Source organism: Indicator indicator, chromosome 2 (genome assembly GCF_027791375.1).
Source record: "Indicator indicator isolate 239-I01 chromosome 2, UM_Iind_1.1, whole genome shotgun sequence".
NCBI classification, from domain to species: domain Eukaryota; kingdom Metazoa; phylum Chordata; class Aves; order Piciformes; family Indicatoridae; genus Indicator; species Indicator indicator.
Genome location: NC_072011.1, coordinates 54,708,623 through 54,717,796, shown reverse-complemented (window position 1 = coordinate 54,717,796; position 9,174 = coordinate 54,708,623).

The window sequence follows — 9,174 nt, the reverse complement described above, 5'->3', positions numbered from 1 at the left end:
CCCTTGCTTTAGAGGAAGAATTGACGCCTCTTGGAAAGTGTTTCCGCGAAGGGGCTGAGGGTAAGGGTCTGCCCCCTGCACCAACAGCAAGAGGTGTTCGGGCTTTGCCTTGCCCTTCGCTTTCCTCCTACGTTTCACTTCCCAAGCGTGTTTTGGGCAGTTCCCAGCCCTCCCCGCTCCCGGGCCGCTTGGTAAATCAGTGCTGCCCGCCAAGCAGGGACGGGATGAGAGACGAGGTCTCCTCTCCTGTCGGAAGTGTGCAAATACAACCTCATCTACACTTGACAAAAACTCTGAAGCCCCAAATTCTTAGGCTGTGCCTGTAATTCAGTTTTTTCCACTGCCTCTTTTGGCCACAGCAAACATCACAGACTCCATCCATGTCTGCTCCAGTGGGTGTATGTGGGGAACAGCTCATGCTTTGACCTCAGGAGGACAGCTGCCCTTCTCTGCCCTAGGGAAATTACAGTCTACTAGGCATCACTCCACTTCATGCCATAAAGCTTTTCCTTCACGGTTCATTTATCACCCATGTGTGTTTACATTAAGTTTATAAATCGATCAAGTAGCCTTTTTCTTTACCATCACCCACTTTCACCCTATATTCCATTCTGAGTTAGGGCAGCACAGGTTTTACTTGCCAGGAGTTTCTAATCATACCCCCCTAAATAGGACAAGACTGTTTCTAAAGAATCTCTGCCTTATTTCCAGAGCAGAAACATGTAGAAGAGGAACTCAAAGGACCACAGGCATTCAGAAGCACAGCTGGACCATTGCCCATGGTATTACTGGTCAACACACGTAACAGAAGTGAGATAGCATCTCCATCTGAAAGAGGATCATGAAAGACATAAACCACTTAGACACCACAAAAGACTTTATCCACCTGGCCACATCTTTCTGCAAAATATTTCAATGGCAGCCCCAGAATTAGAAGTGAGTTTTTCTTCCCTAGCAAGTCCACAAAGAAAAGTGCTTCCTCTGAGCAGCTGTGGCTGCATGCTGGGGTGATGGAGGTGCTCAGCAGTGCAGACCTGCTGCATGCTGTTTGCATTGGCAGGACTTTGCTGTAAGGGAATCTTGCACCAACTTGGCCAGCTAACCCTGTGCTGCTGTGGGTACCAGCAAAGACAAGATTCTTCAAGAGATAAAGAAGTTAAGAAAATATATTATTTACAGGAATGTACACAAAACAGACTCTGAAGGGCATGTACAGCACTTCAGACACAACCAAGACTACATCCTCCTGATACAAGAGTTAATGGTGCTTTCCACTTCGATCCATGAATTCCTGCAAGGCCAGATTAAACACCTCTGCCACAATATCACACTTCCACTGCTGTACAGGTCAATGTCCTGCACCTACTGACCTCAAAAACACAGCTGCAGTGTTAGGAATGGCAATGTTTCCAAAATAACTTGAATAAACAAGCAAGCTCAACATGTAGACTCAGCTGGTTTCACTTCTGCCACACACCTGTAGTAAACCAAGGGGACAGATCCTCGAGCTTTTACGTCTCACAGTTCTGCTGTTAATCAGCTGAGGAATCAGCTCTGTTACACGGGGTACCTCAACCACAAACACTTCTAAAGAAAAGGGTTACTAAATTATTTCCTCCAGAAGCTACAGCTGAAACCACGGAGAAATTTCTTACACAGCATCTATGGCTCTATAGCACTTCACTGCACTGCCTACCACTTGGCTTGAGAGCAGCCATGAGGACAGTACTTGGCACCCTCCTTCTGCAGGAAACTGCCCACCACCTCTCAGGAGACCTCTGCAGATACAGCTGTGCCAGAGCACAAAATGTTTTGATACTTGCAAGTTTTACTCCAAAGAGAACCCCCAAACTTTCACAAATCTCAGAACCTTGGAGATGCCTAGTGGAGGCTGTCAACCCCCATGTGCTTGGTGTCCAGTCAGTTACACTGCCCATGCAGCCACAGATGCTGGAGGTCCAAGCTCCAGAGTGGCCCTCCACATACCCACCAGAGATCCAGCCAGGCAGACAGCAAACCAGTCTGACTAGATTTTGATAGTTGCTGGGATTCCTTCCGATTTGGCAATTTTTCCTCAGCTACAAAGGAAAAACGAAAAAAAAAAATCTATTTTTTAGTTGATACTCAAGACAACCCATTTTCTTCTCTTCTGACCCTTTTAATGTGACACTGGGTGTCAGGCTTACCCAGGTGCAGGTCTCCATTTTGCCTGCAACAAAGCTTGGTTCCCTAAAACTCTCTGGTATCAGCATGGTGATGTTTTTGCCAGGCAGAACTTTCCCCATGCAGCAGCAGCAGAGACAGGCTTTGGCTTCTCCACTCCAAAAAGCCCCAGCCACTTGAGCTAAATCCCTAGCAGCTGCAGAAGGCCTATCACACATGCTTGAGCTGCTCTGGTTCCCCCCAGGAAGGAACACCTACCTGCTAGCCAAATCACTCAAAAACACATCAACATTCATAATGCCAACTTTCCATTTTGTAAGTGGAAAATATGTGAAACATATACATCATGATATACATCATGATATACCTGCATTTATTTCTAAAATCTCTCCCCTGCACATTTAAGGGTTTGTGGGATTTTTTTTTTTTTTTTTACCATAAAAGTCCTGCAAACTAGACTCTAAGCAGGTGCCATTTCTACCTTTCTAAAGCAAGCAATGCAGAGATGAGGCAATCAAAACTTGTCAGAAACCACAGAGTCAAACTGTGTGCACCCTACAGAGCTTGATAAAGAGGAATATAATCAGAATTCACCACATGCCCTTCTGCACAGGTAATCCAGCTCCCACATTCTGCCTTTAACTTTCGGGACCGGTATGACAAAACCATCCCAATTATGGCTTTGTATTTTAGCCAGGAAAGATTTTTTTTTTTCATTCATTCCAAAATATTTAATGATTACCTGTGAATTTCAAAAGCTGCTGACATTATCAGACATTAAAGTCTAACTCAGCTTACACTTACACTGTTCCTCGTGCCTTTAACAAATTGTAAGTCCATTTTGGATTTTGATGCCCAAGACCATGGGGCTGCTGTCAGTGGAAGCTTTCTAAGTCAAAAAGCAGGAATGGGCCCTTAGCATGCACACAGGGAAAGAACAAAACTTACCTGTTTTGGAGCTTTTAATTCAATACAATACTGTCTTTTTATATATTGATTTTTTTTTTTTTTTAATAAACAGTAACTGTTTATTAGAAAAACAGGGACACCTGGAAAGTTACTTCACTAAACGTAAAGGTTTCATGTTTCCTATTAAGTTAAAAATTATGTGGTCAGGATTTTACAATTTGTGGTTTCTTTTTAGATTGTTTTGGTTATACGCAAATGTGGTGTGCGAAATACAAAAGCAATAATCTTTCTAAAACTGCTGACGACCAGGTCGTTAAGTAAGGTGGCTGGCCACATTTCATACACTAAAGAACACTGTTGGAAGAGGAATAACTTTTAAAAGTTAAGAGGTGACTTTTGTAAACTCTCGCACCGATGACGAGTGCAGGATGATTGCACAATTAATTCTTTGTGGCGCGCAAAAGCAATCTGCAGCTGTAACTGTGGTCATGTAGAATCTTAGTTATTCTGATGCAGGGTGCTAGTGAAAAAAAAAAAACTTTTTAATTCTCCTTTTTATAAAAATATAGGTACGAAGGTTCAACTCATAGAGCCAAGGTGGCACCTAATAAAGGTGAGGCAAAGAGGAGATGACAAATAATGGAAAATTGTAATATATACCATAATAAAACCTTAGATTTTACTGTTTATTATCCTTAGTGAGTAGAAGTCCGTGCTTCTGTGCTGCACATTTCATTAGTGTGCACAGTAATGCCTGGATGAATTTGAGAGCAAATCCTGCTGACCTTACTAATACAAGCAGCCCCACCACCCCTAGGATTGCATTTCACACAACACAGCCCACTCCTGCAACACTCACGTTGCAGAAGATAAAGGCTACTTTATAGAACATGCTGTTCGACACACAAGACTGCTATCCATATATACATACACATAACTACTTGTCAACTTGAAAATCAAAGGTATGTTTCTGATATATATATATAGAGAGAGAGAGAGAGAGAGAGAACCTATTTGTAGGAATGAGATTTTTTTTTTTCAAGTATTTTATGTATATAGTAGGAATTACAACTTTTGGGGTTTTATATTTCATATATATTTATAGATATTACACACACACACACTTTTAAAAATATGTTTTATGAATGTATTTTTAATACACACACACACACACACATATATATATATATATGTGAATAAAAAAGAAAAATTCATTCCTACAAATAAATTCAGTAACTTTAGCAGAAACAATCACAAGAGAGTAGTCAACAGGATCTGGTCCAAAAAGCCATTCAGGTGTCACCTCTGTGACCTTATGGAATGGCACCATGAGTAAGTGTACTTATACGTGTACTTACTGTACATATACAGTACTACAGCAAGCTGTAATGTCCACACAGCACTGCAGAGTCTGTATGTTTAAAACTTTACCTTAATAAGACTTCTGGAATGCAATTACAAAACAAACAAACAAACTTTAAACATAATTATCATCCCAAGACAGATCAAGCCAGATGACTAAGATTTGAAGGAAAAGGTGCTGAGATATTATAGTTGTCCCTTAGAGTAACTGCTCCCTCCTCCCACAAGAATCATAGGTAAGAAGAATAAGGGAACAGAAAGGAACATGTTCATTAGTCCATATTTCAGTGCTAGGGTTATTATCCATATCTTGCATGGCTTCGATTTGGCAACCTAGAAAATAGCTTCCCAGTAGTAAAGTTGCTTCTCTCCAAAGAGCACAGCTGGACATTAAGAGGGTCTAAGGAAGCAATGCAATGATCAATTGTCTAAACTACCTTTCGTATATTTTCTACAGAGCTGAACACAATTAGTGCTGCATCCAAAGAGGTTTCTGATTCCAAAAGTCAGTTCCCATCTTTAAATCACTTAAGACTGATGTCTTGATAAGAATTCTGTGAATGCTAGAGGAGTTCCCCCATGGTTACACCTCCCAGAGTTTGATCCCCTCATGTGCTCTTCCAAATCTGCTTGTCATCCCTGAGGATGCCACACTAATCTTCTCTGTATCGTTCCAGCTTTAGTCTATGTACCACCAAAAGAAAAGGCCTTCCTTAATCCTAGCACCTGTGGTTTTAATCACCACAGGAAATCCTGTTTCCACTAAAGTCAGGAAGACTTAAATATCAGCAGAGGAAAATTATCAAATTCACTAACTGAAAATAATTTTTTAAAATTAAGAAAGAGAAGCACAGTGGTTTATGTACCAGAGAGTCTTGACAATCCACTGATAGCAAGCATGGCAAAATCAGTAGAGTAAAAGTCATCCCTTTAATCTCAATGTTTGAACTCCTGACCTGCACCTCTTTCTCAGTATTCCAGCTGTTGCCTTCTATTTCTGAACTGCTCAGTGATTGAGTTATACCTCAGTAATTAACAAACAAATTATACATATAAATATCATATTCCTAACAGAGTGTCTACAGGAGTTTATTCACCAAACTGAGATTACATCATTCAAGTTAGAAAATGCACTCAGGCTACACTGCTAAAGTTTTAAGATTAGGTATAGAGCAAGATTAATTGGCAGCAACTTCAAAGACAGGTCAGCCAGTAATGTCATATTTTAAGTCATTCTGCAGCTAACAGCCCTGGGACTGGACTCCTGTCTTCTTCACAAGCTGCCTGTGCAGTCTGCACAGAAGAAAAGCTCTAATAAGCTAATGCAGTTTCAGAAGTTGTTTTCTTCTAATAGTTTTTAAGCAACTCATGTTTAAGTTGATCCTAGCAAGTTTAGTGAAAACCACAATTTTTTTTTATATTAACTGAGGGAAAAACAAAGCAAACTCATACAATACCAAGCTTTTGTGCTGCATTCTCCAAATCTCTGGAGAAGTTCTTTGTGTTGCCTTTCAGCATTCCACATTTTTAAGCCCATTTTCTATGCCTGGCTACTGAAATCAATGAAAGCAAAGAATGGCTGATCAAACTGCATCCTTCCAGCCAAATGGTTTGAGCTTTGTGACTCAATCTAGAAATAGAACAGAAGGATTAATTTCTGTGACAATGAGGATTTTGAGCCAGATCCAGATTATTTGAGAACTGGATCTAGAATAAGCCACCTACATTGAGTACAAAAGGTGCTCCCAAATCAATGGTCTTTTAAACAGGACTGCAGCTAAAGACACCTGCTCTCCTGTTCTATAGCTGGGCCTTGCAGACCCAGCAGGCTACAAGATCTATACAACTGCTCAGCTTTCCCAGCAGCAGGGCTTCCAAGCTCTGTACTCAGACAGACGCTCCATGCTTGTTCATTTGTGCCACCTTAGGCTGAGGCTGCCCTGGGGAAGCTGAGGAGCAGCTTCACCTACACATCCAGCAGGAGGACCACCTGAGAACACCTTTCCTACCATCCAAGGCAGACTGTGGGTAAGGACAAAGATCTTCTGAAGTATAAGGAAGATCAAAAGAATTGTGATGTTTTTCCACAAATTTAGTACGAGTCCTGTATTTCATAGAAGAGAAAGGTATTGTGCAAACAAGATTTAAGAACATCAGATAAGAATTATCATCATTAAACATATCAAAACTAAGTCTGTCCTTCAGACATTTCTTTCTAAACTCCATCATGGATACAGCTGACAGTTAAAATGCCTACTCTCAAAAATACATGTCATTCAATATCCACCTCATGAACAGCTAAGTCAGAGCTTAGAAAAGCCTATGTACTGGCTGACAATGCAGACAGATGTCAGATCCAGTACCACCAGACATAAATCCACACACCCAGCACTCCAGGCTCTTAAGAAATGAAAAGAAATTAACTTTTCACAAGTCAGATGCTCAAGCAGGTTAAAAAAAAAAAAAAAAAGGCCAAAGCAACCAACATAGCAGATGGAGACAACAGCTGTGGCACTGGCAATCCTGATCTGACCTGCTGATTGAATTGCTACATCTGAAAGGTGTTCAAACCTCATGCAAGGTTCAACTGGTCCCTCTGCTAACACAGTCCACAAGAATCGATATCAATGTATCATCCTCCCACACCGGGTTTGTTTGATCAGTGTCCTCATGGAAGTAGATTTAATACATTGTGGCAGAGCAGAGTCCTTCAATTGAGGATTTTGCCTGAAAGTTCTGAAAAATCTTCCGCCTTTTTCTGTTACCATGAAGTGACACTCACTCACGATAGGATTTTATGAAGCCTTTTATTAAAAAAGTATTTCTTTTGTAAGCGTGTAACAAGACTTCAGCAGGTGGTGTGAAATATTTCACCCACCTAAACAACTGCCTACAAAACTACACTATTATTACCAACATGCAGCTGTGCGACATCCTTTACTTATGAACCTTAAAGCTCTTTTGAAACTCACAGGGTTTACAACTGAGGAAGCAGACAAACAATGGTGGAAAGGCTAACAATGTGGTTTTGATTGCCCTTCATCTCTAAGATTACATTACATTCACAATGAAATTTATAAAGGGCTCATAAGTGGCTAGTGGAATCTTTAAGTACTTCCAATATTCAAACAGGCTTTAAAACTATGGCAAACAACCCTCTGTTATCTTCCACTTGTGCCTATAATAGACATGATTTAAAGACCTGATTAGTGGATAACACAGCAGGTTGCATGTTTAACCATTTCTAAACTATGCATTTGGTTTCTGATAAGAAATGTAGCCAATATATATATGTCTTCAAAGTGAACTATTCCTATTAATTATTTAGCTACTTCTGAGAACACTTGTGTCTGTAAGAAGTCCTAGTGGCATCAATGCAAGTTTGATCTTAGCAGTTCAAAATTAACACCATATACACTGAAAACAGAATTAAGAAACACTAAGAAAATGTTGCAAAATAATAAGCAAAAAGTTGACTCACTGGCATGAGAATGAGCTACTGAAACAACCAAGGCACTGTGAAGAAATAATGCTTTTTATGAGTATTCTCAAGAACAGCTTCCAAAGTGCTTCTTGGAAAACACTGTGCTCATGAAGTCACATCTGAAAGCTTGACGAAAGTGTCCCAGTTAGTTTTAGTTTGATATCCAACAGATTAAACAAAAAGGGATCATTCCAAGGATGAAGCATTACAGAAACACTTTGGGTGTTGAAGCTATCCACTTTAGAGTTGCAAGCAGTATGACCCTTAAGACAGCACTATAAAAAAGATGCATTTGAAAACAAAATGCTTTGTTTAAAGAAGTATCATCCATCTCTACCAGTCTGAGAAAGAACTATTAAGGAAAAGCCCTTATCTGCTAGATCATCTACAGAAGTGAAATCTTGTGATGTTTACATACTGACAAGAGGTTAAAAGCCACTGGTATAGAATAGCAGTAAATTAAATCAGTAGTCTTCCATCATCTGTTAACCAAGAACTTGTCTGCTCTCCAGTGTCCATCACTGACATCCTACAGTTTAAGTTTAATATCTTCTTTAGCACTAGGACCCTAACTATTTAACAAGTCTTCACTACCTACTTCTCCTGGCCCTCTTACTCCTGAGTCTTGAAGAAATCATTGAGCAATTTGTAGGGTTTGGAAATGAACATTGATGGCTGCTCTGTGTGGACATTAACTATGCCAGGACTCATTTCATAAGAATGAGGAGTTTGTCATTTTAAGTTGTGCAGTGCTGTGTGCCAGATGACTTCTGCCTTCCTCCCTGGAGACAGCTACTGAGCCAGCTCTGAACAGATGCAGCTTTACAGACCACCTTCTTCTGGAACCATCAGACAGTCAAAACAATTTTATGGCTTCCAAGCATTTAATTTCTTTTTTTTAAAACACACACAAAAAACCCCAACAACCTTATCTCCAACAGGAAGCAGCTTCCATCTCTTTTGTTCTGCTCAACTTGTGAGCTGAGAACTTGCCTCACTGCTGCAGAAGTGGGAGCCCTTCCCTCCATGTTTTAGCAGGGAAGACACTGTAGTTCAGTAGAATCAGGCCCAAGAAGTATATTCCACCACCACTCCCAAAGTGTTTCCCTAACAGGAGGCTGATGAAAAGCAAGAAGACGACAGTTGTGTTGACTACTTTTTTTTCTATAGGCCAACTCATTCTTTCCTTGCTGAAAAAAGTTAGCACAGTTAACATGAGGAGAAATTAAATGAGATGATAAGAGACCTGGGGAACA